General features: G+C 42.2%; 1 protein-coding gene across 1 annotated transcript in view; it reads right to left on the bottom strand.

Annotated features, from left to right (window-relative positions):
* Window positions 1-19,486, bottom strand: part of LOC126248341 (solute carrier family 41 member 2-like) — a 530,019-nt gene extending 510,533 nt beyond the window's left edge. Inside the window, exon 1 of the mRNA XM_049949243.1 lies at window positions 19,472-19,486. The gene's annotated coding sequence lies outside the window, so the exon portion shown is untranslated. The remainder of the gene's footprint in view (window positions 1-19,471) is intronic.
* Window positions 19,487-25,238: the final 5,752 nt, after the last annotated feature.

The following is a 25,238-nucleotide window of genomic DNA, read 5'->3' as shown; positions in this document are numbered from 1 at the left end:
CACCGCCAGCTCGCACAATGCCTTGTTGGCTACTTGGGTCCACGGCTTCGTGAGATCTGCGCCACACTCGAACCCCACTATCTGATATTACCAAATGAAATCGTGACTCATCTGACCAGGCCGCGGTTTTCCAGTCGTCTAGGGTCGAACCAATATGATCACGAACCCAGGAGAGGCATAGCAGGCGATGTCGTGCTGTTAGCAAAGGCACTCGCGTCGGTCGTATGCTGCCTTAACCAATTAACGCCAGATTTCTCCACACTGTCCTAACGGATACGTTCATCGTACGTCCAACATTGGTTTCTGCAGTTATTTCACGCAGTAGTGCTTGACTCTTAGCACTGGCAACTGTACGCAAACGCCACTGCTCTAGGTCGTTAATATACGCGATACTACCACCATATGTATATGCTCATCTCTGTATCCCATGATTTTTGTCACCTCAGTATAATGTCCAGTATTACTTTTGTAGTCGCACGCAGCCGGATCTGTACTACGACATTACTGTCATCGTAAGCAATGGTTAAAATTGGTCGCTGAATACATAGAGTGTGGGCGTAGTGGCACTGCGCTCGGATACAAAAAACTCACGGGCTGCGGTGGCGTAAGAAAAACACTACGGGGCGTGTCTATGCCGATGCCTCCGATTCGTTGCTGCGTGGTGCCATCTTGAGGTACAAACGTTTGCATTATACCTCGTTCTGCAGACGACACTACAGCAACATAGCACTTTTCGCATTAAAAATCGTTTCCAGAGGTGAAAGGAGCGGTAAGAGACAGAAAAAAATCTTGACTGTCTTGGGATCGAAGCTCATATCTTTGGATTTCTAGTCTGCCAGCTAGCCCTTTTTAAATAACATTACATTTATTCATTTTTATCTTACACAAAAATATTAACTTACGGACTAATTAAAGTAACTGAACTATGCAAAATATATCTAGTAACTAAATTCACATATCTAACTTTCAAGATTAAATCGTGAAGCAAGAAAATTGAACATCTATAGAAAGACTACAGAATCACGACAGTTGCAAAGAAATACCAATACGCAGAACATGGAGCTACGACACAGTAATCAAACCACAAGCATTATATACATCGGAAACCTCGATAATTAGAGGTAGTTCTCAAAATGAAGACATAAATGGAAGAATGAATAATTTTAAGGAAAATATTTTAGCACAGTCAACCTCTAGGCGGAATTTGGGTGGAAACGAAATCATAAGAATTGTGCCAGTGTACTGAGAAAATCTGACATTTCAGGAAGAAAGATTAAACTATTACAACACATTGTCAGAATGACGGATAACAAGCTGACGCATAGAAATCTCAATCTTGTCATATCAGTGAATGTTAAGAATAACTGGCCGCTTGAAACTGAAAGGGATCTTCATAATTTTGACATCACAGATGAAATGGGGCAGGATAGAACTGCAGCCCACAACACTTGTCGGCAATCACCTGTTTGCATAGAAACCGAGAACTGGAACCAACAGAATCTGGACTGAAGAACGGGAGAAGTACGTTAAGGGGAACATGAAGAGATTTTGAGATAAGAAGAAAGCAAATACATCAGCTAGATAATTTTAATCACACTTCTCAATCGGGCCTAACGACGTAAAAATTATAGTAAGAACTGACTCCGTATTCTGTACAAAAACGATTCTAGTGATTCAGACAAAGAGTTGGCAGAGTTTACTCCTTGCCCCGAGCCCAGGACCTTAAGGTATTATGTAAGAGTATGCGAAAAATCACGTCTGAATTCTCAAAAACTTTAGTGTAATACCTAGCTGAAATTCGTAATGTTCGTAGACTAATGCTGGATGAAAATAAGTAGACTAATTGTAGTTTCTGCTATATTGTCCCCCTAATGATCACCATGCACTAAGGATGGCTCAGTGTTGCAACTTTCCAAAAACTTTACCATCTCCAGCTCTGACCGCATTTCTCGTACTTCAGCACCTCAAAAATGTCTCCCAACGAGCCTAATTTGAAGGTAAAGTATTTTTCTTGTAAAGAATGTAGGCCACTCACTGCACCATTCGTTTTCCAAAATTTTCAAAATGCGTAACATTTTATTCCGGCACTACCCAACCTTGTAAAGCCTGAATATTTGGTTCGTTATTATGTAAATTAAATATGGTCAGTTGTCAAACATCCGTTGAGAACTTGTTTAACGTTTTCATTTCAACACATCTAAAATTAGCAAGAAGAGACCAGTTCCGCCGAGTAGCCGATTTCGAAGAGCCTTCACATCTTGGCGGGAGTTACATTGAAAGTAACTCCTGTAAGGTCAATACTATTCGTCATTTAGTTTTGCAGCTCCTGCAGTAGCAGTGTTTCCACACAAAGTTACAGGCTATAAAGTCCGCCTGTTACACAAACAACTGTTTTTTCATGTAAGTCCTACCATGTTTCATCACCTATGTGCCATCGTCAGAGGCAACATTTGATCCAGTTATGTAAAATGTAAATATTATTATAACGAAAATTAAGCCTAAAAACAACATTCGTATCTGTTGTTTTACATTTCTGGATACTATTAGCTTATCATCTGCAATTAAGTGACGTTGTTGTGTGTTCCGTTTACGAGATAACAAACCACTTTACGCCCAAACGTAAATTTGTCATGCGAAAATATTTCGCGATTGCTTCGAGTTATTTTTCAAAAATACATTCTCATCTGTTGCTGAGATGCACACACGAACACTACACATATTTGAGGGAAGTCCTCTCGTAAGGAATACTGTTTTACTTAACAAAACACAGAGTCAACGTTGCTGCTGTTCTGCCAAAGCATTCTAAATGTGACAGTTTTCTTCTTTTGTACGTTTTTACCACAGACTGTGGCTGCATTTTATTTTTTAAAAAAATCTGTTTCTATTTCAGTTGGGTGGCTATTGTGGGCTATTAAGTGGTCAGCAAATATGCTATGGGATCTGTTACTTTTGAGAGCTCTGACGTGTGGTGAATATCTTGTTTTATGTTCCTGCATGTTTATCCTATGTAAACTGTCTGAAACTTAAGTTCATGTATGCTTGATCTTTTGAATTTATTTGTGGGTGTTTCCTGTGTTCTGAGTGTTTTCTGTTCCGTATTTTCTGATCTGTGTCGTATTTGAAATCCCCATTTCTGTAGCACGGCTTTCCGGGCGGGAAGGAGCGCCGGTCCCCGGCACGAACCAGCCCGGCGGATTTGGTTGGTCCGGTGAGCAGGTCAGTCTGTGGATGGTTTTTAGGCGGTTTTCCATCTGCCTCGGCAAATGCGGGCTGATTCCCCTTATTCCGCCTCAGATACACTATGTCGGCGATTGTTGCGCAAACAAGTTCTCCACGTACACGTACACCACAATTACTCTACCACGCAAACATAGGGGGTTACACTCGTCTGGTGTGAGACGTTTCCTGGGGGATCCACCGGGAGCCGAACCGCACAATAACCCCGGGTTCGGTGTGGGGCGGCGGAGGGGTGAAGTGGAATGCGGTAGTCGTCGTGGGGTTGTGGACCACTGCGGCTGCAGCGGGGACGGAGCCTCTCCGTCGTTTTTAGGTCCCCGGTTAACATAACATACCATAACATATTATTGTTGTAGTGAGTGTGCGCCTTTTTGTTTTGAGTGTGGGTTCTTGCTATATTGCGTCATTGTACAAGGTCTTTCGTTCATGTGGCCTTTTCATTCATTGTCCATTTACGTATTTTTTAGTTTATTTGTTGCTGTTTGTTTTACTGTATTTAGCTCGTGTGTGTAATACTGTTTGGTTATAGGTGTTCTTTTTAATCTGTGGAGCATGAAGCTGATGCTTGCTTGTTTGTATTTTTATGTGTGGTTTGAGTGAGTCTGAATGGTGCTGATTATGGTGGTTGGTTTCCTGTACATTGTGAAATCATACACTGAAGAGCCAAAGAAACTTTTACAGCTGCCTAACGTCGTGTAGGGCCCGCGCTAGCACGCAGAAGTGCCGCAACACGACGTGGCATGGACTCGACTAATGTCTGAAGTATTGCTGCAGGGAATTGGCACCATGAATCCTGCAGGGCTGTCCATAAATCCTTAATAGTACAAGGCGGTGGAGATCTCTTCTGAACAGTACGTTGCAAGGCATCCCAGATATGATCAATAATGTTCATGTTTGAGCAGTTCGGCGGGCAGCGGAAGTGTTTAAGGCCAGAAGAGTGTTACTGAAGCTACTCTGTAGCAATTCATGACGTGTGGGGTGTCGCATTTTCCTGCTGGAATTGTCCAAGTCTGTCGTAATCCACAATGAACATGAAAGGATGCAGGTGATCAGACAGAATGCTTAGGTACGTGTCACCTGTCAGACGCGTGTATACACGTTTAGGGGTCGAACCGCACAATAACCCTGGGTTCGGTGTGGGACGACGGTGGGGTGAGTGGACTGCTGTAGCCTGCTGTGGGGTTGTGAGCCACCGAGGGCTACGGCGGGGACGAAGCCTCTCCGACGTTTCTAGGTCTTCAGTTCCATACAATACAAAGTCGTCTTCCGTACCGCGGGCTCGGATTACGATATCTTAATTATTTTGTACTCTTTTTCTACCTCATGTATGTCTGCAAAGGACTGAAATTAGAAATTATTCGATTTTCCGGAAACTGTTAGTTTGTGGGCCTGATATGTATAAATATAATTGCCTTTTTTCGAGTTTCTAACAATTCATCCCAGTCCGAAACGGATCCTGCACTATAATCTTTGACTTCAAGTTGTTAGATAAAGGAAGCGTAGTGGCCTAAAGCCTTTCACAGAAGTGGACCGCGAAAAGTATTTCGAAGTTCATCAAAAGCAGTTGGTCACAAGATTTGGCTTCTCCTTGCAAGACAGATTATCATGAGGAACGTCTATACCTCTGTACATTGTGGAGCACACCCTCTACTTACTAGTGCAATAGTTTGAGATTCTGAAACTATATTATTATTATATGTGAGTGTGGGCCATTTTGTTTTGAGTGGGGATTCTTGTTCTGTTCTGTCTAGTGCGTGGTAATTATCTGTGGCCGGCCGGAGTGGCCGAGCGGTTAAAGGCGCTACAGTCTGGAACCGCACGACCGCTACGGTCGCAGGTTCTAATCCTGCCTCGGGCATGGATGTGTGTGATGTCCTTAGGTTAGTTAGGTTTAAGTAGTTCTAGGGGACTTATGACCACAGCAGTTGAGTCCCATAGTGCTCAGAGCCATTTGAACCATTTGAATTATCTGTGTATGATCAGACACCAGCTTTCCTCCTTTTTTTGTCGAAAACAGGTCCACTCTGTACAGTGTGCTTCGCCTTCATATACAGGGTGTTACAAAAAGGTACTGCCAAACTTTCAGGAAACATTCCTCACACACAAAGAAAGAAAATATTTTATGTGGACATGTGTCCGGAAACGCTTACTTTCCATGTTAGAGCTCATTTTATTACTTCTCTTCAAATCACATTAATCATGGAATGGAAAGACACAGCAACAGAACGTACCAGCGTGACTTCAAACACTTTTTTACAGGAAATGTTCAAAATGTCCTCCGTTAGCGAGGATACATGCATCCATCCTCCGTCGCATGGAATCCCTGATACGCTGATGCAGCCCTGGAGAATGGCGTATTGTATCACAGCCGTCCACAATACGAGCACGAAGAGTCTCTACATTTGGTACCGGGGTTGCGTAGACAAGAGCTTTCAAATGCCCCCATAAATGAAAGTCAAGAGGGTTGAGGTCAGGAGAGTGTAGAGGCCACGGAATTGGTCCGCCTCTACCAATCCATCGGTCACCGAATCTGTTGTTGAGAAGCGTACGAACACTTTGACTGAAATGTGAAGGAGCTCCATCGTGTATGAACCACATGTTGTGTCGTACTTGTAAAGGCACATGTTCTAGCAGCACAGGTAGAGTACCCCGTATGAAATCATGATAACGCGCTCCATTGAGCGTAGGTAGACGAAACTAAAATGAGTTCTAACATGGAAACTAAGCGTTTCCGGGCACATGTCCACATAACATCTTTTCTTTGTTTGTGTGTGAGGAATGTTTCCTGAAAGTTTGGCCGTACCTTTTTGTAACACCCTGTGTGTAGACACTAACGGTCTTTCCACCAGCCTTGACAGTTGCTGTGTTAAGGGCACATTTTTTCCTACGCACGATCTGTTTTCAGAGGTTCAACAGTACCAGGAGAATTTCGAAAATCTGCCCAGGATCGAGAGCTGAAATTTGCATTTCTGACTTAAGTTATAGTCACATTTGTTCTTTAATACATTTTCAAAGAGGTATGCACCACCTCCAATTAACTTACGGTTCAAACGCCGCGTCCGTTTCCGCCCACAATCACTGTCTGTCAGGGCAGTATACTACGCCTGATGTCAAGGGTACTGAAGTAGCACACCGCTGTCTTTATCATCATCAAGCTGACAGTAATAGGCGCCTGCAATAGCGACTGCGTCAACACGCGGCAAGTCAGCTGGCCGCCGGTCACGTCCGTAGAGCACAATAGGGCTGGGCGTAGCAGTACCGTAGTGAAGAGCGCTGTCTCGCTTGCTCGCATTTGGGCCTCGGAGTGACGCGGCCGCGCCATTAACTCCCGCTTGTCATGCGTGCCTCATCTCTATGTAGCGCACGCCACAGGTCGCGGGAGCGCATGACAACTTCTGAAAACATGCACGCCAACGCCACACGGCTTTTCGCGGATGATGCTGTAGTATACAGAGAAGTTGCAGCATTAGAAAATTGTAGCGAAATGCAGGAAGATCTGCAGCGGATAGGCACTTGGTGCAGGGAGTGGCAACTGACCCTTAACATAGACAAATGTAATGTATTGCGAATACATAGAAAGAAGGATCCTTTATTGTATGATTATTTGATAGCGGAACAAACACTGGTAGCAGTTACTTCTGTAAAATATCTGGGAGTATGCGTGCGGAACGATTTGAAGTGGAATGATCATATAAAATTAATTGTTGGTAAGGCGGGTACCAGGTTGAGATTCATTGGGAGAGTGATTAGAAAATGTAGTCCATCAACAAAGGAGGTGGCTTACAAAACACTCGTTCGACCTATACTTGAGTATTGCTCATCAGTGTGGGATCCGTACCAGATCGGGTTGACGGAGGAGGTAGAGAAGATCCAAAGAAGGTCGGCGCGTTTCGTCACAGGGTTATTTGGTAACCGTGATAGCGTTACGGAGATGTTTAATAAACTCAAGTGGCAGACTCTGCAAGAGAGGCGCTCTGCATCGCGGTGTAGCTTGCTCGCCAGGTTTCGAGAGGGTGCGTTTTGGATGAGGTATCGAATATATTGCTTCCCCCTACTTATACCTCCCGAGGAGATCACGAATGTAAAATTAGAGAGATTAGAGCGCGCACGGAGGCTTTCAGACAGTCGTTCTTCCCGCGAACCATACGCGACTGGAACAGGAAAGGGAGGTAATGACAGTGGCACGTAAAGTGCCCTCCGCCACACACCGTTGGGTGGCTTGCGGAGTATAAATGTAGATGTAGATGTACTACTTTGAGCGACAGTGGAGCGAATGTAGTTAGTTCGCTGTTTTTAAATATAACCTGCACACTAGCAGGTGCCCCAGGCGAATTTTGCAAGTCTTATTTATTTAATTATTTCATTAATTGGCCAAAATAGCTCATGGTAGATTTACAGTCATTACGACAGTTGTTCTCTTTTAACGTTTTTTCTTTTCCTTTCAAGTCAGATGTTTGTTATCAATTCACTATGTCTGGCACGGCGTTCATGCTACCATTTGCCGCCAACAGTCCGTGCCTCGACTCAGAAAGTCACGAGTGTCACTATAGCTCTGCTGAAGCGTTTCGGTTGTGTGTCTTTTGGTTGTATGCCTGTATTCATTACATCTTTTTTCAAGTTCATCAGGGTATTCTTGTTTTCGGGTTAGAGGCAATCATAAGGAACGTACGTTTCGTGTATTAGGTGCTGTTCATTCTTCGTTTGTGGCCACGAACCGAATTCCGTTCGCCATTGTCAGTGTTTTTTTAAATTTTAGAGTATATTTTTCTTTTCGAGTCTTTATGAAGTGCCTTTTTTTGACTATGTCCCAAAACATTTTGAAAGATCTTCCTTTCATTTCATTCTAATTCCGCAAGTAAGCCACACTCAAATGCGCGCGCACGCACACACACACACACACACACACACACACACACACACACAATTTATTTTTCCATATCTGGTGTTTAACCTTGTTTTACTGTCTTTCATACTTCATCTGGTGGCAGTTTTCTCAAAAGATATTTGCAAAACAGTTTTTTCTGCTTCTTCGTTAGTACATTATTATTATTATTATTATTATTATTATTGTACTTTCAACATTGCAGCCCAGTCAGCAATTGTGATAATCTAATATATAAGAAACTATCAGCCTCGATTGCGGTAATGAAACCAACCTACTTAGTTTCACGTGAGCTGCCGAGGCCCACCGCACGACGTCCATGAAGACGAGGTGCACGCCAGAGCTTAAGTCAAGTCTTGGTGTTGACTTAGTCTTATGTGCCGCATTTTTAAAATGTGACTACGCCTATTCAGGCTGTTTTAGTTTTATTTCTAGACCATGCCCTCTTAGACAAATTATAGATTCAGGTTTATCTTCTGAAGAAGGCTCAATTATTTGGACTGAAACCTAGGTAAACGTTGGTTTCATTACCGCAATCGAGGCTGATAGTTTCTTATATATTATTATTATTATTATTATTATTATTATTATTATTATTATTACGATCCACAGTACATGAAGACGTTTTTTATAAACGATTTCCTATTTCTGTTACAAGATATAAGCACTGTAAGACATGAACAGAGGCTGGTTTACAGACAGAATTCTACTAATGAGATGGACTAACGCAAATGCCAGCAGATAGGGCATATGTGAAGTGCTACGGTAAAAGCTGAACGGTATAAGCTAATGGATGTGCCATTGGGTACAGAATGATGGGAACTTTGATCAGTAGTTGTGAGAAGACTAGCGGAAATCAGTATCAGGAAGCCGTTCGGAGGACTGTCTCAGATCCTGCCGGTAACAAGATAACTAGCTGTTGTCGCACAAGTTGTCTTCACATGCAGAGAAGAATGCCATTCCTCACCACCTTATGTACTCTGGTAACTGGTTTAGGATGTTTAATTCAGAATTAAAATTAATAAAATACAACCTCTAGCATCTTCCTACAGGAGAGTCATGCTAACAGTCTGTACTCAGATAATGTTTGTTCCTTGGACGACGAAATCATTAGAGACGGAATACAATCTGTGTTATAATAAATTGGGGAAGGAAATCCGCCATGTCCTTTTCAAAGCAACAGTCACAGTATTTAGGAATTAGGGAAACCGAGAAAAACATAAGGCTGGATCGTTGGCCGGAATTTGAAGGCCACTCCTCCCGAATGTCCTGATCACTGCGCAAGTCATCCTGTTTCACGTTATAGCTACAGATGAATATTTCTGACCGAACACTGCACGCAAACTCTCAATACGAAGCTCATAAGAGAAACGTGAGGCACGTATTTTTGAAAATGTTATTTTATGTACGTTTGTAACATTATAAGTAAACTAACGACACATTCCGGCGAGAAATTAGTAACTATTTTCTGTGTCTATAACTGACACCAGCATATATACCTATTCCATAGTTCATTTTACAGAGGCTGCAGTTGGGTACTTTGCGTCACTGCTAATCATTCTCTTTCCTCTTTTAGTCCAATGTAGGACGAGCGAAAAATTACTTATTTGCCTATGTACGAGCGGTTCTTATTTGTACATTACGTGAGGTATAAATTTGATGCAGTAGAATCGTCCTGAAGCCTGTCGGAAGTTCTCTAAACTTCCTCGATCGTGTTTCGCGGAAAGATCTTTTTACCTCTTAGATTCCCATCTAAGCCAACTGAGAATATCCCTAACACTATCGTACTGGGAGAATCGAGATATAATGAATCTAGCAACACGTCTCTGAAATGCTTCGATTTCATCCTTATTCCGATCTGGTAGTAATTCCAAACACACGAACAGTACTCAATAATAGGTCGCCCGAGCCTTCTGTACGGCATCTCTTTTATGGGTACATTAAACATCCCAGACCTCTTCCAACAAGCCGTAGTCGACCATTCGACTTCCTTAGGACTTGCCTTGTGTGTTCGTTCCATTTCATATCTATTTCACAACGTTACGTCTAGATATTTAATCGGAGTGACAGACTAAAGCAGTACGTCAGTAATATACAGGGTGATTCAAAAAGAATACGACAACTTTAAAAATGTGTATTTAATGAAAGAAACATAATATAACTTTCTGTTATACATCATTACAAAGAGTATTTAAAAAGGTTTTTTTCCACTCAAAAACAAGTTCAGAGATGTCCAATATGGCCCCCTCCAGACACTAGAGCAATATCAACCCAATACTCCAACTCGTTCCACACTCTCTGTAGCATATCAGGCGTAACAGTTTGGATAGCTGCTGTTATTTATCGTTTCAAATCATCAATGGTGGCTGGGAGAGGTGGCCGAAACACCATATCCTTAACATACCCCCATAAGAAAAAATCGCAGGGGGTATGATCAGGGCTTCTTGGAGGCCAGTGATGAACTGCTCTGTCACGGGCTGCCTGGCGGCCGATCCATCGCCTCGGGTAGTTGACGTTTCAGACGATAAGGTTTCATAACTAACCTTTTTCGTAGGACTCGCTATACAGTTGATTGTGGAATTTGCAGCTCTCTGCTAGCTCTGCGAGTCGATTTTCCTGGGCTGCGAACAAATGCTTGCTGGATGCGTGCTACATTTTCATCACTCGTTCTCGGCCGTCCAGAACTTTTCCCTTTGCACAAACACCCATTCTCTGTAAACTGTTTATACCAACGTTTAATACACCACCTATCAGGAGGTTTAACACCATACTTCGTTCGAAATGCACGCTGAACAACTGTCGTCGATTCACTTCTGCCGTACTCAATAACACAAAAAGCTTTCTGTTGAGCGGTCGCCATCTTAGCATCAACTGACGCTGACGCCTAGTCAACAGCGCCTCAATCGAACAAATGTACAACTAAATGAAACTTTATAGCTCCCTTAATTCGCCGACAGATAGTGCTTAGCTCTGCCTTTTGTCGTTGCAGAGTTTTAAATTCCTGAAGTTGTGGTATTCTTTTTGAATCACCCTGTAGTATTCGCACATAATGAAGTCTTTCTCCTACCAGTGTGCATTAATTTACGTTCTTCCGGTTTTAAAGCCAGCTGTCACATTCTGTCTAAGTTCCCTGTGTCGCCCTACAGTCTGGGAAGAGAGTAATTTTATCGAACAGAAATGCACTTCAATGAATGTGTCCATACACACTAGTGCCACTTCCAGGAATGTTTTCAATAAGAAACATTAGCACGTTAGGAGTAGGAGCAGTTTGATGAGAAATACTTTAAAATCAGTATCCTCAATAGCGGTTTCATTTCATTTCGTCTGGCAACCACTATTCTGTTGTTTCATAAAAGTTGGCTTTGTCGAAGGCTACGTAGATTGCACCTCGTCTTTACAACGAAATTAAGATAGTCTCAGAGATATATATATGACATTACTCACTGGCGTGCATTGACTGGAGTGCTGCTTACAAAGTTTTTCCTTTATTGTAGCAGGCACATTATTCGAAACTTCTTACTGAGGGGCTATTATTAAACAGCAGAATACCCGGCGTTTTGTTCCAAACTATGCACGAACTTGTGCCACTCTTTGTCCTCTGGTCGTTTTACGAACCGTCAACGTTACGGAGGCAAAACTGGCGAACAGCCTGACACTTTCATCATTAAATCGGTCAAAATGTGCTCTTCTGGTACTGTCTTCTTACTTTTAATCTTTCGTAATTCCTTATCTAGTGGATAAACGGCTATGATGGTCGTAGTACTACGCGTCTGAAAGAGGAAATTCCAGATACCAAAGAGATTTTGTCTCACGGCCACTGGTTTAGTTTATTTTACATCAGCCAGAGTCCTTCACAACCGACCACCCCGGCATTCGCCATCAGCGACTTAGGACAGTCGTGGTGTTCTTAAATATGGATAGCCGGACGGATATTTGAACCGCAATTCTCCCGAGCATGAGTCTAGTGCAGAGCTCTTCAAATTGCGGCCCGAATTAAGTATTCGTAGTGCCCGCGGTTCTCAGCCGTGTTTTGTAACTATATGCGTACAACTGTCACCCGAATCTGAAAACATGAGGTAACTTTATAGAGCTTCTGAAGGGTGTAGTTTTCCTGCTCAGTAACACACAAAGATACTATCAAAGACCGTAGTATTTTAAGATGTGCTTTTTTTAATTCACATTGGTGAATTGTGCCATGAGGTAATCTCAGGAGCAGAGTGGTCTATAGTGCGACCACTGCTGCGTTAGAAGATGCGAGAGGGTGAATATTTTATTGCCTCCCTTCCGGAACAGAACTTACGCGTGTGCGTGACTCGTGTCGATCAGCTGGTATGATATAAACTTCAAACGAATGCAATGTGGATACGCGAATGAGCATTAGAGAGACGGTCATCTTCCACTGTGGTACATATTTGTGACAATGAATAGGAAATTAAATTAAAGCTTTTGTAATACAATGCAATGAGTAGAAGGAAGAAAATAACATTCGAAATCTTTAGTAAACATTTGTGATCTATTCTCATACTACGTAATGCATTTAAATGTAAAGACAGTTAGTTTTATTAATCACTTAATCATCTGGTCACATAAACAACACAATACTTCGCCAGGCAGTTATAGTCTCACAAATGTGGGGCCACTGAGGGTGGCAGCAATCTAAAACAGAGCAGTCGACACGAAATGTTCCGAATGGTGCCGACTTTTAACGATTTTTACTTCGGGGCCTGTGTCCAACTTAATGCATCCTTACTACAGCTACTCTATTTGGAGTTCATAACGTACTAATTTATGTAGGTTTGAGGGGTGGCCCCCTCTCATATTTCTATCTTACTATGAGTAATTCGATTTTCCTCTCTAATTGCATGCAGTGAAAAGTTGCTATTCCTTCACATGCGGACTTCCCACGCAGCGTCTCTCGTCACCCGGGTGGTCCGGTGACAGGCGGGTTCTGCTGATCTTGAAAGGGTTAAGCCGACGGGTGTGAGGGAGTCGATTGGATGCTTTCCAGTAGCCGACATTGTCATAAGAGTGTGGGGGACACGCCCACAGGGGTCTGACGGAGCGGCTGGGCTAGAGATTACGTTACTTCGCAGAAACTTAGTGAAAACACTTTCTGGCGGGCTACCAGCGAGGCGTGGGAATGACTTGTGTTCCCAGGCAGTCTTGGCAAGCAAATGCCCGCATTTTCTGCAAAATCGGCGCAGAAATTGGCGCCAAGTATCTCCATTGGTGGAATAGTAGTGCGTCGGCAATAGAGTGGAATTTTCCGCCGGTTTTCGAGTTGCTGATTGGAACGTTTAACTATGGCCACTGTCCTGGGGGCGGGAATGTTCTGTGTTGGGCTTGTGTGGGTGCTCTGGAGGGGGTCGGCTCTCGTCTTTCGGTCGGAGTAGGTTACAAGACTGAGCTCTCGCTGGTCTGGACAGCCTGCCTTCCGTTGGTTGTCTAATATACTTTCATTTAATTGTAACTGTTTGACGAAGTCGCTGAAGTTTCGACTTCAACTTAACTTTCCGAGTACAGTTGGCAATTGAGCGTTCTGCGTACAAGCGGCCTATGTTGTCCGTCTTGAGCAGTTTTGGCTAAAGTTGACTGTATCGGAGTTACTGTGTGACTTCGCTTGTTAAAATCAATCACTGTACCGCCAGTGATTGTGTGGCGAGCCTTCTTTGTCTCCCTCAAAGGCGCATTTGTATTGATAGGAAGTCTTTTGTCTGGAACAACCAGACCAGGATAATTTGTTTCGGGCTATACTCGCGACATTATGATCACCACGACGGGACGTCGAAGCAACCAGCCATCGCCTCTGGTACGGCAGATTGTGCCCTTGCAGTTAAGAAGACAACTTGTAATGTATGTCCGCAGCGCCGGCAGATTGGGAAATTTTGCTCTGTGATAATCAGAGCTCAGCAGAGCGCGCCTGTTCCCGTCTTATGTGGTTCTGTCTTGGATGTTCATTGTCTAAGTTCTCACTACTGTAGCAGCAATTAATGTTGGGTTGGCTGGGTGTTTCTCTTAAGATTTGAGTTGCAAGGAATTGGCTCCACATACCACTTGGTCATAAACGTCACAAGCTAGTTTATGGACAACTTCACTTTCACAGCATTTATTTGAGTATACAATTGGACGTATTGTAAACGTTTCATGTGTTTTGTTTATTATTTTGAGTTTAGTCATAATAAATCAAATTGTTACTTTGGACAGAATGTTCATTCTGTGGATCGGTAAAGCAACGTTTTCATTTCTCACTACGTTAATGAAACTGTCCTTTATCAAATTAAATTATTGCATGTGCCAAACTCTTTTCTACTCCACTTGCAGGGTCGATTACAGTCAGTTCGCGTTTCTTCTTAATCCATGTGCAACAGAAAAAGTCGGAGTTATAAAAAGGGGAGGGGGCTTAGAGCATCATTTCCATATGAAGATTCTAGACGAATTTAGTCTTAAATACACTGCTAGCCCCGGCACCTCGCAGGCTACCAATTAATAATAAGATCGACACATACTGAGCCCGAGGTGACGCCCCACTGTATCAGTATTGGCTATTGAGCGAAAACTTTCGACGACCATTGGTCTAGAGTCTTACAATTGAGACACCTCGCTCGCTGCTAGAGCCTTGAATGTTACTTTCGTGCAGTGGTCGTTCCCTTATATGCGACAGTGTACAGCAATTTAAGCGGAATATTTGAAAACTGTCTCATCTTTTCCCGGAGAGTCTAGTTGTCTCGACTTTCGGCAATTAATCAGAATACTTTGCAACATCTCTAATCAAATATATAACTTTCTTCTCTATATTCACTTCACCCTTTGAAAAAAATTGACCAACCAGGATTTTTCGCGTTTCATGCAGGACATCTACGTATTCAGTCTGGCGGAAGGAGGAAACAGGAAGGAGTATTGCAGAACCTGGACTCAGACTATGTCAAGTGGGAAATCCAACTTGAATACGACACCTGCTATACGTTACGCAACCTGTGATCCCCCTTTCCGTTAATTTACTGTTACTTAGAAGACGACGGTTTATTCGTATCCCATTGACAACCTGCAATGTTCTTCCTGACAAGGGGATCGTGTCTACTTATCACCAATTTTGTCCAAATTTATGGCATATTCATGGCTTGCGCAGAAAAGAAAGTGACAGAAGTGAGATCTTTAGATGGCTAAGCGTTTAGAGAAAATAGCGTTTATGGCGTAGGTCAAGGGAGATATCGGGCATTTGTGTTAGCGTAGATTGCAAGCAGAGGCTGGCGCAGTGGAGGGAGTAGAGAACGGTAATCCAAGGATCGTAGGGTCCAGTCTATGTTGAAAAGTCTTTTTATAATTTTTACGTTACTTACACTGAAAATGAACCAAAATAATTTTCGGTGTACTACATTTATTAAAATTCTCGTAAAAGAAAAGAAAATAAATGACAGAGGAAAATGTGATAGGAAATAAATTTCCAGGAAGTGATTACAGTGCGTACAAGGGAACTTCGTATACGAAATTATACTTTTATTATTTTGCAGTTGATGATTTACGCGTGCTGTAGTGATATTCATCGTAAAAAAACGGGAATCGGTAATTTTCTCGACATATTGCAGGTCGCATTTTTACAATTACATTTTTTTTGTTTTCAAGTTTCTATAGAAAAAACAAACTTGGTTTATATTCATAAAATGTTCGCTCTCATTGCGCAATTTGCAGTTATCCACGCGTGACGTATTATTTCGCCAACTATTGGCGAGGATAGCTGGTAATGTACACTGAAATGTATTTTGATGCATTCTTGAGAAACGAACCGTGAACAGCTGTTGTATGATCCGTTAATAGTACTACGGGTCTTAAAAAGCTAGAGTTGCATCTTCAGGTACATCTACATAAAGAATAGCACACGAGAGATTTAAAAATTGTAAAAGAAATTAGAAATGGCAAGACTCTAGGGAGAGGAAAATACGTTATATACGATGCATAACCTACAAAAGCAAATTTAAATATAGTAGTCAACTTACTTATTTTCAGACCATTTACATGAAAAACTTGAGCGCGTTGGACGTCCCATCATTCGCTGTCAGGTTACATATTCTAATTTTTTGTAATTTTTAAAGTCCTCATGTTCTACTGTTCTTCATTTAGATGTTTCTGATGATGCAATTCTAACGTTGTGCAATAGGTAGCACTATTAAAGGCTCATATAACAGCTTTTTGCTTTTTATTTTTCAAGAGCATGTATCTTTAGCTGCAGATGCCAATATTATAAAGTTTGCTGTTATTTTAATGCAGTCTTCCGGAATATTATTTCATTTCTTCTATGAGATAAGAGCAGTTTTGAAGCTTTTTCATCATATTCTTTACCTCACGATAAAAACAGACATCGCATGGTTGTACTAGCGGAGTGTATTTGGAGGAAAAGGTAATCATTTTAATACTGAACGATGGCAGTCCTCCATCTTGAAAAAACTAGCCGTGTAATTGTGGATTTGTCTGTATTCCGCACGCATCAATTAACAGAAGAAATTTGTTCTCCTGCACGTAGGGCTTCATCACACCAGTAAAAAAAAATTCTATAACGCTGTTTGAAGTTTCCTAGATTTTGACGAAGTTTTGACATTTCCGTGTTTTATTGTGCACACATTCTCCCGTTTTTGAATCCTCGGTACAAAAGAGCCAATGCTATCCTTAGACTGTTGGCAATAATTTTCCAGAAAGGGTTATAACGTATTGCACGGTATACGAGTGGAGTACTTTGATCATGTTTGCCATGTAAGTAGTGTAAAAATTAAGAATAAAAATATAAAAATGTTTCCAAATGATCCTCGGATTACCGTTCTGTACCCTTTCCGTCGCTTCAGCCTCTGCCTGGAAACTACGCAAGCCTATCATTTCCAAAAGCTTGGCCATTTGAATTTCCCACTTCTGTCACTTCCATTTCTGGCCAGGTCCTGCCTGTATCATAAATATGGGCGAAATCGGTGATGAGGCGCGGGCACGGACTTGTGTCATCTTGTAGAAGTATTTGCGCGCATTGACTATCGTATAGACCAGTGGTCTGCAGACGGCACACTACAGCCCAGAAAACCATTTCCTGCGGCCCGCAGAACGAGCATTGTTTTGATCACGCTATACAGTCAATTTTTGTGTTTTTCGTACAAGAAAGCACATTTCAAAGCATCCCTCCATACGTAATAGTAGCACTGTTCTACTATAAGTCCTGTCTTTACCTCCGTTCAAGGATCATCATCATCATCGTCCGACGACCACAACCATCTGTCATTATCGTACGTGGCTAAATTTTGTCACCCGTAAAGTATAATTTCAAAAATTCTGAAAATATATCCTGCTTCAGCTATTTTTCAGAAAGACTTTTGATCTACCATTGGCTCATATGGAACCGAGGTATTACTATCCAGCCTAATCTAAATTGTGAACTGTTTCATGGTCGACACTTAGTTCTTTATAGATATCAGAGCTAATTTTCCAGTTTTTATCTACCTGTGTCGTGATTACACAGATTTTTCCAATGATTTGTTGTCGGCCGCTGTGGTCGAGCGGTTCTAAGCGCTTCAGTCCGGAACCGCACTGCTGCTACTGTAGCAGGTTCGAATCCTGCCTCGGGCATGGATGTGTGTGACGTCCTTAGGTTAGTTATGTTTAAGTAGTTTTAAGTCTAGGGGACTGATAACCTCAGATGTTAAGTCCAGTAGTGCTTAGAGCCATTTGAACCAATGATTTGTTGTGAAGATTAAGGTGCTTTGACATTAAGATTTCTTGCATGTTTCGCTCGTATTCAAGATACATAATCCTTTCTTGGCTACAGCGTGCTTAGGTAATCCCAGATCGGAATACTGTTTCCTGAATTATGGGGTCACAAAGACGTTTACAGCTTGATATGGATAAACTATGTATTTCTCCAATTCTTTATGCTGCATTCCCCTTTCTTCTTAAATTGCATTATTAATTTTTTCTCTATTTAAATTATACTTTCTGTTTGGCTATAAAATCCAAAATATTGGTTTATTACTAGTTGGTCGAAAACTGACATGTTGAGCCAGGGCTGTGTACAAACTACAAATTGATTCTGGCAAAGAAGAACCAGCAACCAGCCACTGTTAATAATGTTATTTATTCACACAAATTGAGCCGTTACCAATTTCGAGATGACTGATTACCTTCAGACGTTTAGATTACATTTGTTGTTATTTACATTAGATGTCGACAGTTTTGTTCAAATGGCTCTGAGCACTATGGGACTTAACTTCTGAGGTCATCAGTCCCCTAGAACTTAGAACTACTTAAATCTAACTAACCTAAGGACATCACACACATCCATGCCCGAGGTAGGATTCGAACCTGCGACCGTAGCGGTCGCACGGTTCTAGACTGTAGCGCCTAGAACCGCTCGGCTACCGCTGCCTGCGACAGTTTTGTTCCCCTAGTGTGAATGTTCAGTGGGGTGGTGGTACCCTACAGAAAAAAAGTGAGAAACTGTCTATTTGACTGTACCTAATAACGAATGCTTATGAATATGAAACTGCTTTCTGTATTTTTTACTATTTCGCGAACACAACCAGTATATAGCGCAGCATAATTGCGCGGGAATTTCGACATAAGTAACCTAAAAGTAAACAGTCTTACTTTAAAAATTTGTTTACATTGTTTTCATTCGTTATTAGGCATAGTTAACCTTAAATGCACCGTTTCTCACATGGTTTTTTGATGGAAGGTATCACCATCCCAAGAAATTTCGCCACATGGGGAAAAATAGGTGATAACTGGTGTAAACAACAACAAATGTAATCTAAACGTGAACAGCCACCTGAAGATAAACCTATCGGTTCGAAACTGGTAACTGCGCTATTTGTGTAAATAAATAACATTGTTAACAGTCTCTGTTTGCTATTTTCGTCTTTGCAAAAATCAGCTAGCTTACATATATTGTTTATATTGTTTCTGCTTTTCTTCTTATACAGAACTGTCTTTAATAACAACATTCAGTATGTTTCCTTGTCCAAATTACCATACGTGTTTCATCATAAGCTAAGTTCTAGCGATGGTACAAGCAAAACAAAAAGCAGTTGGATTTCATTCTTTATTAAACGCCTTTAAAATATCAAGTAGGAGATCTGTGTGGCCCACAAGAAATTCAGTTCTTGACAGTGCGGCTCGGGGGTAGCAAAAGGTTGCCGCCCCTCCTCAGTACAATTAGCCACCGCTTTACACCAGATAATCAACGTATTCTTCACGATGATAGATGTTAATGTAGACTTCAAACACGGTAAAGCTGAAATTCCATGTAGATGTCGAAACCTTATTTCCCCACAAGAGGTCATTTTAAAGGATAGAAATTTCTCAGAAAATCAATTTATCAATTACCTTTTCTCCGCGTCAGCACCGCCAATGTTTTCGTGCTGAAACAAATACGAACAATTTTGATAGATGAAATTATCTTCGAAACGTGTTGCTTTCTCCTCATGAAAATTATCCACATTAGATTTAAATATAGAGTACTTTATCTACATCTACATCTACATCTATACTCCGCGAGCCACCTTACGGTGTGTGGCGGAGGGTACTTATTGTACCACTATCTGATCCCCCCTTCCCTGTTCCATTCACGAATTGTGCGTGGGAAGAACGACTGCTTGTAAGTCTCCGTATTTGCTCTAATTTCTCGGATCTTTTCGTTGTGATCATTACGCGAGATATATGTGGGCGGTAGTAATATGTTGCCCATCTCTTCCCGGAATGTGCTCTCTCGTAATTTCGATAATAAACCTCTCCGTATTGCGTAACGCCTTTCTTGAAGTGTCCGCCACTGGAGCTTGTTCAGCATCTCCGTAACGCTCTCGCGCTGACTAAATGTCCCCATGACGAATCGCGCTGCTTTTCGCTGGATCATGTCTATCTCTTCTATTAATCCAACCTGGTAAGGGTCCCATACTGATGAGCAATACTCAAGAATCGGACGAACAAGCGTTTTGTAAGCTACTTCTTTCGTCGATGAGTCACATTTTCTTAGAATTCTTCCTATGAATCTCAACCTGGCGCCTGCTTTTCCCACTATTTGTTTTATGTGATCATTCCACTTCAGATCGCTCCGGATAGTAACTCCTAAGTATTTTACGGTCGTTACCGCTTCCAATGATTTACCACCTATGGCATAATCGTACTGGAATGGATTTCTGCCCCTATGTATGCGCATTATATTACATTTATCTACGTTTAGGGAAAGCTGCCAGCTGTCGCACCATTCATTAATCCTCTGCAGGTCTTCCTGGAGTACGTACGAGTCTTCTGATGTTGCTACTTTCTTGTAGACAACCGTGTCATCTGCAAATAGCCTCACGGAGCTACCGATGTTGTCAACTAAGTCATTTATGTATATTGTAAACAATAAAGGTCCTATCACGCTTCCTTGCGGTACTCCCGAAATTACCTCTACATCTGCAGATTTTGAACCGTTAAGAATGACATGTTGTGTTCTTTCTTCTAGGAAATCCTGAATCCAATCACAAACCTGGTCCGATATTCCGTAAGCACGTATTTTTTTCACTAAACGTAAGTGCGGAACCGTATCAAATGCCTTCCTGAAGTCCAGGAATACGGCATCAATCTGCTCGCCAGTGTCTACGGCACTGTGAATTTCTTGGGCAAATAGGGCGAGCTGGGTTTCACATGATCTCTGTTTGCGGAATCCATGTTGGTTATGATGAAGGAGATTTGTATTATCTAAGAACGTCATAATACGAGAACACAAAACATGTTCCATTATTCTACAACAGATTGACGTAAGTGAAATAGGCCTATAATTATTCGCATCTGATTTATGACCCTTCTTGAAAATGGGAACGACCTGTGCTTTCTTCCAGTCGCTAGGTACTTTACGTTCTTCCAGAGATCTACGATAAATTGCTGATAGAAAGGGGGCAAGTTCTTTAGCATAATCACTGTAGAATCTTAAGGGTATCTCGTCTGGTCCGGATGCTTTTCCGCTACTAAGTGATAGCAGTTGTTTTTCAATTCCGATATCGTTTATTTCAATATTTTCCATTTTGGCGTCCGTGCGACGGCTGAAGTCAGGGACCGTGTTACGATTTTCCGCAGTGAAACAGTTTCGGAACACTGAATTCAGTATTTCTGCCTTTCTTCGGTCGTCCTCTGTTTCGGTGCCATCGTGGTCAACGAGTGACTGAATAGGGGATTTAGATCCGCTTACCGATTTTACATATGACCAAAACTTTTTAGGGTTCTTGTTTAGATTGTTTGCCAATGTTTTATGTTCGAATTCGTTGAATGCTTCTCTCATTGCTCTCTTTACGCTCTTTTTCGCTTCGTTCAGCTTTTCCTTATCAGCTATGATTCGACTACTCTTAAACCTATGGTGAAGCTTTCTTTGTTTCCGTAGTACCTTTCGTACATGATTGTTATACCACGGTGGATCTTTCCCCTCGCTTTGGACCTTAGTCGGTACGAACTTATCTAAGGCGTACTGGACGATGTTTCTGAATTTTTTCCATTTTTGTTCCACATCCTCTTCCTCAGAAATGAACGTTTGATGGTGGTCACTCAGATATTCTGCGATTTGTGCCCTATCACTCTTGTTAAGCAAATAGATTTTCCTTCCTTTCTTGGCATTTCTTATTACACTTGTAGTCATTGATGCAACCACTGACTTATGATCACTGATACCCTCTTCTACATTCACGGAGTCGAAAAGTTCCGGTCTATTTGTTGCTATGAGGTCTAAAACGTTAGCTTCACGAGTTGGTTCTCTAACTATCTGCTCGAAGTAATTCTCGGACAAGGCAGTCAGGATAATGTCACAAGAGTCTCTGTCCCTGGCTCCAGTTCTGATTGTGTGACTATCCCATTCTATACCTGGTAGATTGAAGTCTCCCCCTATTACAATAGTATGATCACGAAACTTCTTCACGACGTTCTGCAGGTTCTCTCTGAGGCGCTCAACTACTACGGTTGCTGATGCAGGTGGCCTATAGAAGCATCCGACTATCATATCTGACCCACCTTTGATACTTAACTTAACCCAGATTATTTCACATTCGCATTCGCTAATAACTTCACTGGATATTATTGAATTCTTTACTGCTATAAATACTCCTCCACCATTGGCGTTTATCCTATCCTTGCGGTATATATTCCATTCTGTGTCTAGGATTTCGTTACTGTTCACTTCCGGTTTTAACCAACTTTCCGTTCCTAATACTATATGCGCACTATTTCCTTCAATAAGAGATACTAATTCAGGAACCTTGCCCTGGATACTCCTGCAGTTTACCAATATTACGTTAACTTTTCCTGTTTTTGGTCTCTGAGGACGGACGTTCTTTATCAACGATGATAATGTTCTCTCTGGTAAGCCGTCAGGTATTTTATCGTTTCGCCCAAGGGGGGGTCCCTCTAACCTAAAAAACCCCCGTGTGCACGCCACACGTACTCTGCTACCCTAGTAGCTGCTTCCGGTGTGTAGTGCACGCCTGACCTGTCTAGGGGGGCCCTACAGTTCTCCACCCAATAACGGAGGTCGATGAATTTGCAACCATTATAGTCGCAGAGTCGTCTGAGCCTCTGGTTTAGACCCTCCACACGGCTCCAAACCAGAGGACCGCGATCGACTCTGGGCACTATGCTGCAGATATTAAGCTCAGCTTGCACTCCGCGTGCGATGCTGGTTGTCTTCACCAAATCAGCCAGCCGCCGGAAGGAACCAAGGATGGCCTCAGAACCCAAGCGGCAGGCGTCATTCGTTCCGACATGTGCTACTATCTGCAGCCGGTCACACCCAGTGCGTTCAATAGCTGCCGGAAGGGCCTCCTCCACATTACGGACGAGACCCCCCGGCAAGCACACCGAGTGCACACTGGCATTCTTCCCCGACCTACCCGCTATTTTCCTGAGGGGCTCCATAACCCGCCTAACGTTGGAGCTCCCTATAACTAATAGGCCCGCCCTCTGTGACTGTCGGGACCTTGCCGGAGAATCGGCCACTGGCCCAACAGGCGAGGCATCCTGTGGTGGCTCGGAAACGATGTCATCACCACTAGGAAGCACCCCGTACCTGTTGGAAAGGGGTAAGGCAGCCGCCACGCGGCCAGATCCCACCTTCGCCTTTCGGCCAGGCACGCGCGAGCCCACCACTGTCCGCCATTCACCCTGGAGTGATGGCTGACCGGTAAGATGCTCACTGCCGGAAGACGCAGCGACATCAGGGGTTCCATGTGATTCCAAGGCCACCGAAGTAGGCATAGGTCTCACCACAGTTGCCCCAACGCCACTACGAGCCGACGCCTGCGCCTCGAGCTCGATGAGCCTAACAGACAAAGCCTCCACCTGTCCCCGAAGAGTGGCCAATTCTCCTTGCGTCCGCTCACAACAACCACAGTCCCTACACATGACTATGTTTACCCTACTCTATACGGTGACAAATTCCCAAGATAATCTTCGGATGAGCTACTCTGATAATCAAGAAACACTCACTGAAATACGAGACGCGAAAACTACGCTAGGTTTTCCCAGAAAAACTATTTAAAAGCTAAGCGCAGCAAATAAGTACAAAAACACTGTTATTGAAATAAAAGGTTCTACCTAGTAAGCACTCGAACACGCAAGAAATTACAAAAATAAACTAGTAATTACACAGATAACTGAAAATAAGTCGCTGCTGTTTGTAAAATATGTAAGAAGCAAACGGTGTACTCGCCTTAGTAGTAGCAGGAGCTAGCGATGCGCTCTCGCTGACGGTCTAACTGACACATTTTTCAACTCATTTCTAACGAAATAATTAGTAGTACATACAACCATGTTTACTACTATTATAAATACAACCTATTCTTGCTGGCTGACATTTCAGGTATGAAACCTACTTACATACTGCTGAGAGATGACATCCCTTCCTTCAGTTTTAGTGGAGTGGCAGTGCTTAGCATCTCATTGTGAGACCGATTTCGTGACGGACGACACGGACTAGAACGGTACCAAAACTTCCAAGGTTGGTAATTTAGCGAATCTAAAATCCCCAGTCCAGACTATGGTTCCATCATAAAATTTTACTTTAAGTCAGTTGCGTGGAAAAATATTTACATTGTGCAAAAATTATTGATAAAAAGCTCATTCTCGCAACTGATATTTTTTCACAAGATAACTTTTCTTTGAAGAAATACTACGTGTGTGAATATTTCATTAAAGACCAGAGGAAAAGATTTACTGTACTGAGTCGGTGGTTCAAAATTTACGAAACTAATGTCTGCTCTTTACGTTTTTACATGTGAAGGATAGGCTATCTATTCTTGCGAATATTAAGTAAATATAATTAAAGCAATTGTTGGAGCCTTAGGAATTCAGAAGGTAACCATGTAAAAAGAATGGTTAGGGAAAACTTTTGATGACGTGTGTATTTTAACAGTAGTGCCGTAAGATATCGAAAGCTTGGAATTTTGTTCAAATATGGCACAAAGAAGTTTTAGCCGAAGGCCCCTCCGCGAAATAATTCGTAGCCAAAAAATATTTAACTTCTTGTAAGGAGAACGTCCACCACGGTAGCGGGCATTCAGACTCTACTTGAAAATACAAGTAACTGATGTTTATTAACATTCACAGGACCTGACGCACTTTAGGTTAGTTAACAACTTTTACGGTAATTGTAAATGGCGCTCCTCCATGTCTGAGAATGTTTATTACTTTGTTTGCAGTGTTATCTGATACTTTGTTGTTTACAGTTTTTACCATAGTGTTATTTATTCTACCGCTTGGCGAATCATTAGTTGTCGTAGTTGTTGTTGCTGCGGCTAAATCAAACGGAAATACTGTATAAAGTACGAATGACCTTCTCATTCCGTGCTGGTACTTCTCTGTGCTTGTGTGCCTCCTTACACATGCTTCATCCGACTCTAATGACTTTGTCGCCGGGGCGTTAAATTGTAATCTTCCTTCGTTTTACACATACCTCATGAACAAATGCTGTGTATGACATTCAACGTTGCCTTCAACATACACAATTCAACTCAAAATAAAATACTAATTCGTTGACGTAAATGTTCGCTTTATGAATCCAGTGCAATTCATATTCTTCACACCCAACATCCAACCTCGGCAGAACATCGTAAACTTTAGGAAATACGTATGC

The sequence above is a fragment of the Schistocerca nitens genome, chromosome 3, assembly GCF_023898315.1.
Source record: "Schistocerca nitens isolate TAMUIC-IGC-003100 chromosome 3, iqSchNite1.1, whole genome shotgun sequence".
NCBI classification, from domain to species: Eukaryota; Metazoa; Arthropoda; class Insecta; order Orthoptera; family Acrididae; genus Schistocerca; species Schistocerca nitens.
This window is presented reverse-complemented; position numbering and strand designations above follow the sequence as displayed.